The sequence below is a fragment of the Gadus morhua genome, chromosome 2 (genome assembly GCF_902167405.1).
Source record: "Gadus morhua chromosome 2, gadMor3.0, whole genome shotgun sequence".
Classification (NCBI taxonomy): domain Eukaryota; kingdom Metazoa; phylum Chordata; class Actinopteri; order Gadiformes; family Gadidae; genus Gadus; species Gadus morhua.
In genome coordinates this window covers 17,665,922-17,676,106 of record NC_044049.1, presented here as the reverse complement: position 1 = coordinate 17,676,106, position 10,185 = coordinate 17,665,922, and the positions used below count along the sequence as shown (strand labels likewise).

The 10,185-nt window shown below is 42.5% G+C and overlaps 1 long non-coding RNA gene across 1 annotated transcript; it reads right to left on the bottom strand.

Annotated features, from left to right (window-relative positions):
- Positions 1-2,106: 2,106 nt before the first annotated feature.
- On the bottom strand, positions 2,107-2,890 carry LOC115533374 (uncharacterized). Its single transcript, XR_003974182.1, has 2 exons — positions 2,836-2,890; positions 2,107-2,391 (listed from the first exon to the last, which is right to left on the bottom strand). It is a non-coding gene; the product is annotated as an uncharacterized LOC115533374 (long non-coding RNA).
- Positions 2,891-10,185: the final 7,295 nt, after the last annotated feature.

Here is a 10,185-nt window from a genome sequence, read left to right as displayed (position 1 = left end):
GAGAGAAATCGAGTGAGACATAAATCGAGTGAAACATGAAGCGATCGTACGAAAGCGGGTCACATAAAAATAAGAAGAAAGACCAAAGGCAGGACTTGCTTTCAAAGCTGCCAAAGCTATCCAGCTTTTTTACAGCCACCGCACTGTTAGCGGGACCGTCGGCGGCTCAAGAGCAGCCGTCAACGTTGTTTGCTGTCACGTTACTGCTTCTTTCATTCCAAGTGGCTCTGACTCAGCCAGCAGCGATGCTAATGACGTGTGTCAACAAACTGACGGAGATTATGCACAACTGGTAGTGAATATTGCTCATTCTCCTTCTTCCACTTCGGTTATTGAAATTGATGACAATAACGATAACAATGACTGAGAGACACATATTCTTGTGGATGACCCGGCACTCTGGCCCAAGCTGCTGTGTCTTGGGCAGGCGCACACATATTCTTGTGGATGACCCAGCACTCTGGCCCAAGGGCCGCAGATTCACAAAAGCATGCTATTACATAGTAATGAAAAATGATGAGAGGGTGAACAGGTCTTGGTTAGTCTAGTGAAAGTGCAGACTGTGTTTTTTGCTTTTGTTGTTGCCTTTTTGGAAAACAAAAACAACTGAGTGAGGAAGGATTTAAACACTGGAATAACCTTGCAATGCATCTAATAAACCATGAAAGGTCTGAAGAGCACAAGAAAAAATACTGATAGCTGGAAGCAGCTATCAGTAGGTTTCCAGTAGGTCACAGCATATAGCTGCTGTGACCTACTGGAAACCTCAGGTAAATGATGACATAAGGTTAACAGTCAGTGTAATGTGTCAACATAACTAATCTTATTGTTTTGTATGTTATTCTCAATTTGTAAATAGATAATTAACATTTGCATGAAAGAAGGATAGTGACTTTTGTTCATCCTTTGTATGGAGTATCTCATTATGCGACATAAGGTACAATAGACCGGTAGATGCAGGGGCCCCTAAATTACTGTTCGCCTGGAGCCCCCAAAGGGCTAAGTTCGCCACTGGCTGTGTCCCAATTCATAGGACGCATCCTTCGTAGACCGCGTCCTTCGAAGGATGCGGCCTTCGTAGACCGCGAAGGACACTCCGAAGGCCGAAGAAATGGGACGGTCTATCCTACGGAGCATTTCTGGTTTACGTAACAAACCGTTACCGCCCTTTCACTTGCGTGACCACGCGCTGCTCCTGTCACCTAGCAACCCTGACAGCTGAACTGACCTGTTAGTAAACAGAAGTTAAACCGGACAGCCCGAAAAAAAGAAACCAACAAAAATTATTATTGATCATTATGTTTTTGTGTATAATAGTTTTATAATAATTGTTGTAAATAATCACATGAATGTTTGTTGTAAATAGTTTTATTGTTGTATATGTTTTATAAGTTATATACGAATACGTTAGTCAATACAAAAAAGTTAGTAAGGGTTTTAATAAATAGTTAATCAAAAAAGTTAGTTAAATAGTTAGTTAAATAAGTAAGTTTCAATAAATATGTAAATAATAATAAACAATGTGTTAAATATAACAGAACATAAGTTATTTGTCCACCAAACGCTCCAAAATTTAGAAAAACCTATCCATTCTTTCCCTGCTTTCCTGGGCTCTTCTCTCCTCTGCCTCCCTCTGTAGCCTCATGTCCTCTTTAATTAACTGGAACATTGACATTTTACATTTACATTTAGGGCATTTAGCAGACGCTTTTATCCAAAGCGACTTACAATTGTCATAAGAAGTGCATCAATATATCGCTGTCGGTACAGAAAGGATGTTCATAGAACCAAGTGCAAGTACCACAATCGCTAGGCTAACCCATTCCCCGTGTTACAGCCATGATAGCAGCTACTGCAGTTGCTACACAGTTAAGTACTATAATACAATACAACGCAGGGTACAATGGTTGCCCAAAGGGGGAGGGTGGCTATGCAGTCGAGGTGGACTCTCAACAGGTGAATCTTGAGTCCTTTTCGGAAGATAGTGAGCGACTCTGGAACATGTCTTCCTCTCTGTCCCTCTTTCTGGACCTTGGCCCTCGCTGTCTTTCCTCCTCCTGATCTTGTCCTCAACCTCCTGATCCACCACTGCTGTACTTGCTGTACTTGGCCCTGGTGTGTTCTCAGGGATGGAGGCAATTAGGACAGGGGGGTTGGTGGAATGCATATGTCACAATACCTTATCCAAGGGGACAAACCAGGGCCAAGTGGCAGCAGTGGGTTTCCCACCTACCCCCTCTCCTGACCCTGGATACTTGCAATCCTAAGGCAGAGGAAATCAATCATGGCAGTTAACAACAAGAGCAGTATCAAAACAAATTTCAGCAAAAGTTTTTCTTTGCCTGCGGGGGAGACACCTTCCCCTGCAGGCCTATTTTCTCCAGAATTGTCCTAAACAGTAAACACAGAGACATTATTAATCAGAGAAAACAAGAGACACATTTATCAATCATGTTAATAGCCCATGTTAACAATAGGCCATTTATAATATATATATTTGACCATCTTGTAAAGGTTACATTTAAATTAGCCCTCATCCTATATGAAGCCCATAATAATAAGACAACCAGAAGTCAAAACACCCTTTTTCTTTGTGTGTTTTTCTAGTGCGGTCTAGTACTGATGCGAGCTGTGACTTTTTTTTGTCTTTCTTTCTTTAATAACCCAAAATAGGACATCGTAGTAAACGATTTCTGGGGATGTTGTATCGGTCCTGCTGTTTAATGAGGGCTAATTTAACTAACCTTTACAAGATGGTCAAATGAAGATATATAAATGGCCTATAATAATTTTTATAAACTAACTTACGATATAAATAAACGATTGTTTCTTTACCCCCAAGCCACACTTGCTGAGTATTTCACCCCGGTGAACAGCTCATCATTCTCCCCCCTCAATAGAATAAATCGAGCAGTATGCTGCTGGCCCCCTAAACCAAAACCAAATGTTAGAATTAGTTTTGCTTTACACTACCAAACCAAAGCAGCTTAAATAGCAAAATAACCAAGTTAACTGTGTAATCAATCCCAACGTCTGTAACGTTACGGTCTGAAAACCAGGGTCCACAACCTGTGTTCGCGTTGGTCCATTTATCTAACCTTACAGAATAGCAAATTATCTATATAATCGCCACAATTTCGGTAAATATAACCATTTTAACCTCTTAAATTTGAAACTATAGGGCTTAACGGGTGTTCTTAGTTAACGTTACAGCGTCACTAACTGTAACGTTACCTTACTTATATCGCCTATTACTTTAATGAAAAAAGTTTTAAGGGCCCTTGTATTTTTAACATTTGTATCGTTAAATACTCGAGTGACTAGAAACCCAATACTTACATTTAAATGCAGAACTTAAATCGCCATTCTCCGCCATCTCCATTGATTGAATGCGCAATGAATCTTGGGAGGGATACGTTGGGCCGTGAAGGATCTTGGGATGCGTTGGGCCGTGAAGGATACAGCCGATGCATCCTTCAAATCCGGGAAAAGAAGGCTGCATTCGTAGGCCGCATTTGAAGGACCCTTGGAATTGGGACAGCACTTGGCGCGACGCTGTGACGCAATCGGCGTCGACGCATCCTTCGAATGCAGCCTTCGAAGGATGCGTCCTAGGAATTGGGACACAGCCCATAACAGCCTGCAGATCCACATTGTCTTCAGAACTCTCCCGGCAGCGATTAGACATACGTGGGTTTGTGGCTAGGATCAGCTAGGAGAACACTCTCGCACGTGCTTAGAACACATCTTCAATCTCTCTTTACTTCAGAGCATCAGTTTACCATACCAAAAATACTTTATACAAATAAAGTCTCTTTAAAGCTATTCCTTTGGATTCGAATACTTTCCCTGAAGAATTACGCAATCATTTGGTGACCCCTTGAAGTTCTTGGGAAGCTCCGGACCGAGACTCGAGCCACGCGGCCACCGAGACGCATAACAAGCTCTTCGCAGGCCATTCAAGAATTAGGTAAGCAGAGCCCATTGTCTTAAAGATTGAATCTGCAATAGAACTAGTTATAGAAACGTTTAGGTGAAGAGCTTGTTGTGCCTCCGTCTGGTCTCGAGGCTCCGTGGTCTTGGCCCGGATTGAAATTCATACAGCCGGTTAGATAAACGGCCTAGGATACGCTAACAGATTGAATTTAAAATAACGAGCTCACGGAGTAAAGGGCTAGGAGTGTGTTTTATATGGGTTTGTCGATAGACTGTATCCAATCCTGATTAGATCTAAATGTTTGTACCCAGGGAAAAGTATTACCTGTGGTTTCTGTGTTATGTGGTGATAAGCTCCGAAGTTTAGCCGGGCCACCATAAGGTATATTTATTAACAGCCACAAACTTCTAAACTCTTACGGTGGAGCGAGGAAAGGTCAGGTTTTTAACGTTAATCTAGCTTAGTTGCATATTAAACCGGAGGCTTGGCCGTCGTTAGCCAAGGAGTTCAAATCGAATTGATTCCTCACAGCCCGGTTCATGTAACATCTAATGTGCAATTTTGGTTAGTATAGAACGCAGCCGTAGAGGTAGACTTACGCAGTAATAACCCATCTGCTATCAAGTGCCTCGCTAACCCGCCGTGGAGACAAACTTGCAGGAATCTCATACTTCTTATAGAGATCCAATTCAGTGCGTTTGGCCAGTGCTACCTAGGTCAAAACTAGTTTGTTTCTACAGCATTTTTGGATGTACCATGTGGTGTACGATTTAGAGGGACAACGCGTCTTGGAAACGTGCGTTTCCTTTGTTCATACCTTCACAGTCGTTATAGTCTGACCCTTTTTCTGAAACAAACGCCATTGCTCAAGAGCAACAGGGGGCCTCAACTTAAGTGTTACATCCTCTCTCTCTCTCTTTCTCTCTCTCCCTCCCCCCTCTCTCTCTCTCCCTCCCTCTCTCTCTCTCCCTCCCCCTCTCCCTCTCTCTCTCTCTCTCTCTCTCTCTCTCCCCCTCTCTCTCTATATCCCCCCTCTCTCTCTCTCTCCCTCCCCCTCTCTTCCCCCTCTCTCTCTCTCCCTCTCTCTCTCTCTCTCTCCCCCTCGCTCTCTCTCCCTCTCCCCCCCTCTCTCTCTCTCTCTCACTCACTCACTCACTCTCTCATCTCTCTCTCTCTCCTGCAAGTCAGTAGGGGATGAATGGTCAGTCTTTTGTTAAGACTGCATAACCTCTGACCTAAGCAAAAGCAGATCTCTCTCTCCCTCACTCTCTTTCTCCCTCCCCCTCTCCCCCTCCCTCTCTCTCTCCCCCCTCTCTCCCTCTCCCCCCCCCCCTCTCTCACTCTCTCATCTCTCTCTCTCTCTCTCTCTGAGAGAGACAGAGAGATGAGTGAGTGAGTGAGATCACTCACTCACTCACTCACTCTCTCTCTCTTCTGCAAATAGGTAGGGTCTGCAATGGTAAGTCTTTTGTTAAGACTGCATGATCTCTGACCTGGGACAAAAGCAGATCTCTCTCCCCTCCTCTCTCTCTCTCTCTCATCTCTCTCTCTCTCTCTCTCTCTCTCTCTCTCTCTCTCTCTCTCTCTCTCTCTCTCTCTCTCACTCTCTCTCTCACTCTCTCTCTCACTCTCTCACTCATTCACTCACTCACCCTCGGTCGGTCTGTCTGTCTGTCTGTCTGTCTGTCTGTCTGTCTGTCTGTCTGTCTGTCTGTCTGTCGGTCTGTCTGTCTGTCTGTCTGTCTGTCTGTCTGTCTGTCTGTCTGTCTGTCTGTCTGTCTGTCTGTCTGTCTGTCGAAATATGTTCTCTTTATATTATAATTGTCACATTTCACTAGTCAATAGCTGGAAGTATCGGATTGCATATTTCATTCCAATATTTGAGGTATTTAGTTTGATTTTGATTTAAATATCAATATCTAGTTCATAACTACAGTTTCCGCACGCTCAATCAATAAATGAATAGCAATAAGTTGAGAACCATCAGTGAAGCAATAGTTTCTGACGCATAATATTTTGGCTATAATTTTGTAGCTAATAGAATTCAACATCTATGGGAGAACAATATTTATGTATACATGTGATAAATCCGTAAATCCACTTTGTTTGTACAGACGTATTGCTTTTGGGCAACCAGGAAGGTTGTTCCACAGTTTCAATATGGAATATTGAAAAGTAATTAACGTTGTACAATCTTGTAACTCCCAATTCCTCGCTCTTTCTCTCTGTCTGCTTGCCTGTCTAAAGGTAGGCCCTCCCTCACCCCTTAAATTACTTCCCCATCCTTTAGTCCCTGTCTTCCCCCCCCCCTCATAAAGACCCCCCCCCCCCCCTTCCCCAGAGAATAGAATGAACCCCCACCCTTCCCACATCACCTCTCTCTCTCTCTCTCTCTCTCTCTCTCTCTCTCTCTCTCTCTCTCTCTGTCGCTATTTTTAACAACAATGACTTCTATTTGTAGTTCCCCTTATCATCCAAGTAACTCATAGGGCTATCTGTGTACATATAAATGTACACAAAGCGCAGAAACAGAGTGTATTAAGAACACAAATTGTGGTTAAGTGGTAGCCTTATGCCATAAGGTACCATAGTTTTCAGCCGGACAGATAGAACTCTGAGAAGTTTCTGTGGTCAGCTGATACGCATGTAGTTTGCACCGCAGCCATATTTGTAGTTCTTGGTAGTGAATCCAACCCCCCCCCTGTACCCTCCCTTCGATCCCCCTTCGTAGATCTCCTCGTCTCTTCCTCCCGCCTAAACCCCCTCTCGTAAATTCCCTCCCCACCCTTTTTTTTCCCTGTCTCCCACACCCCCTCATAAAGACCCCCCCCCTTCCCCACAGAATAGCTTTGTCTTAAATGCCCCACTGGCGTCGTTTTGAGTACTTGTCGTTAACGATTGTTCATGGTTATGGGTGCGAGGTAAGGTCCTCCACTATCGGTCTCTGAGAAGATCGAGCCACAAAAGAACATTAACGAGAGTTCCAATCATTATTATCTTTAACTTCTCCCATTCTTCTGAACTTTCCTGAGGCCGGCACGGTCTGTGTTCCTAAGCAATAGCTCCATTGCGGACGGTCAGAGTAAATACCACCTATCTGATGATCAGCTAATAACATCCAAGACTGCATGATTACCTTTACATTCAAGTCTGTTGATATTTTGTTATTAAAAACGATGAATTATTAATCTACGAGTCCCTCCTAACCCTTTACACTCGTAAAAGTCCCCACCACCCCCCCTCCAGGCCCAGTCTAACACCCTGTCCCCTCACTGGCCTTCCATCTCTCTCTCACTCCAACCCCGTCTTTCTCCGCGTCTCCTCCTCCACTGTCTTAATGAACCCCATCCCCCACCACCAATCTTCCTCCCTCTAAACCCTCATCATAAAGACCACCCCCCAGCCTCTCCCACGACACATCTCTCTCTCTGTCGCTATTTTTAACAACGATAACTTGTGTACATATAAATGTACACACGGCGCAGAGCCATAGTGTATTGAGAACACAAATTGCGGTTAAGTGGTAGCCTTATGTTATAAGGTACCACAATTTTCAGCCGGACAGATAGAACTCAAAGAAGTTTCTGTAGTCGGCTGATACGCATGTAGTTTGCACCGCAGCCATATTTGTAGTTCTTGGTAGTGCCCCCTACTCGTTAGCACGAGATATTTCCCAATTACATCTCAACATCTCCAAATGTACCACAAAAATATAACTATGATAAGTCCCAACTAGACGACCACCAGCTTTCCAAGTAACCGATCTACTGTTTTCCCCTCATCCAGCTCAAGAATCCCCTTAATTGTCTGCCCCACCAGACGAGACCAAATTTACCTTGCAACAATAGGATCACACAGCCCTGCAACATAAAGAGGAACACACCTAGGCTGTACCTTCAAACGCTCTCTACCACACACTACCTTATTTACATTGCTTAAAGGAGGAGACTTAACCCCTTCCTATTGTCAGTTAAATTGAAGTCTTATCTCATTGTTCTTTCTCCCCCTTGCCCCCTCCCACCCCTAACACCTGGTAATATGTTGGAACCAGATGTGAATTTGGTATATGTGTTTGTATATTTGAGGGTCTGTGTGTCTGGGTGCTGAAATACAAGAAGCCAGTCCCTAGTTGATATCGGCAAAGCACGCAAATATTTGTGTAGGTTGTAATCAATGTTTTTTAATTCACCAACATTAATAGTTTAAACGATCTATAAATGTCTTGTATTTGTACTAAATTTGTTCTCTTTTCTCGTCAGGCCTTTGCAACCCGAGCAATAATGGATGCCCGACATCCATCATTTTAATAGTTAACATTACTACAAATATTCTCTTTTCTAATCAGGGAGTGACAACACAACTATCAGTTGCCCACGATCATCATTTCACTTCTGTGCATTAAAATCTTAATTCTCTTTTCTCTTTAGGAGGTGGCAACACAAGCATTATAGTTGCCAAACACTCATCTTTTTACTTCTCTGCATTGATCTTAATTCTCTCTCTCTCCAGGAAATGGCAGTATTAGAACGAATGCCAAACACTGACAGTAATTATTTTTTCAGGTTGCTAAGCCCTTCTGTCTATCAAACATGCGTTTAGTGTAGCAAGACAGGTAGAGAACCAGGCTGGTTCAAATAGACATGGGGTTCAACTGCTAGAATAATATGTCTAATTAATAAAGGGTGCACATGGTTTTATATGGTGCCCACGGAGGGAGTTAGCTCAACTGCTGTAAACACAATTACAATACGTTTTTTGCGAATATTAAAGGTACATGGGTTAAATTCTACTATAATCAGCTACTACATACGAATAGACTGAATAACACTGCGTGAGGTGTTCAAAGGTCAACTATTGCTTCCATTGGAGCGATTGCAATAGATATAATATCATACCACCAATATGCATGCAATATCTTGTATTCAACAATTAGGAATGCCGGATTCCAGAACCGAAAGAAGTCCTACAAAAGGACACCAACCCAGGGGTCTTGCATCAAACCAGATCCCTGTACGGCAGTTACACGGTGATCTTAAGATAGGAATAATTATCTAAACTCTGCATCATGAGCGGTTAAAGTTGTCCATAGCATGCATACCGCTCGTCCACAGAAGTCCGGGGATTAACCAGGCCTGGGAATTCTTATTAGAAGAGTTTTGGGATAACCTGCCTCATAGGAGAGCAGAAGAGTCCCCCCCAATAGAGGATCCTGAGGACAAGCGGTAGAAATGCATAGTTCAACAAACCTGACGAGGTCCAAAAATACCAAAATAAGAAAGATTAAAATATATATTTCATTACAAACTATAAAAAACGTTACGGTAACAACAGAAGTATGATGCCTAATATTGAAATGCAGATTTTTAATATTAAGATATTTTGATAATGTTCAAATTTAAGTTTTGTATGTTTGTATTTTCCCATGTGGTCTTGTCACCCTGTTATTCTGCAGGGTCGTTCAAAATCCTTTGAGGTTAGTGGAAGTCAGTTCTCACTCTGTTCCTTTGTTGTCCTGTGTTGGTTTGGGCCCGTTATCCTTGATCCCCAGAGTAGCGCGGAGACGCAAGTGATAAGGAACGACCACCCCATATTTATGACGGAATGATGACAAAGGCTTTGGGTTTGTTGTGAGGCAGCTGTCCTCAACAACACTTCTGAAGGCGTAGGAACTCCTGACCACTCAGCGGACCTTTCTGCGGACCCTTTAGAAAATGAAGGGCTCCGCAGGAAGAAATCGCATCTGAGGTCTCAAATTGGTGAATAATATGCTTAATTTTAGGTCTGTTGATGCATATTATGATTAATCATCGTTCGTACTTTTCTTAAGAATGTGTATATAGAGATAAAAATAAAATGAAAATAAAAATCAGTAAAAATATAAAATGAAAACAAATGGTGGATTCATATACCATGTGTAAATGTCCTCTTGTGTGTGCCAGAGCCACCAAAATAATGGAGGTTACTCGACTGTTACATACACGAGGGGATATTGAAAGCATACCACATATAAAACTAAGATAATTAGAAAATGGTTCATTATAATTAACTTTCAATAACTTTGCTTTATCCAATAACTTCTGAATTTTTATTTTAGGTTCAGGTTTTGTTTTGTTTTAGAATATCACCCTAAATTTAATGCCCAGATGTGCATATAGTGTAGGACAATCGGGTAGTATAATGAAGGTAGCTGTTGGAACCAGATACGGTTACAAAGAAGTGATATTGAACATACAAATTTTAACTTTCTA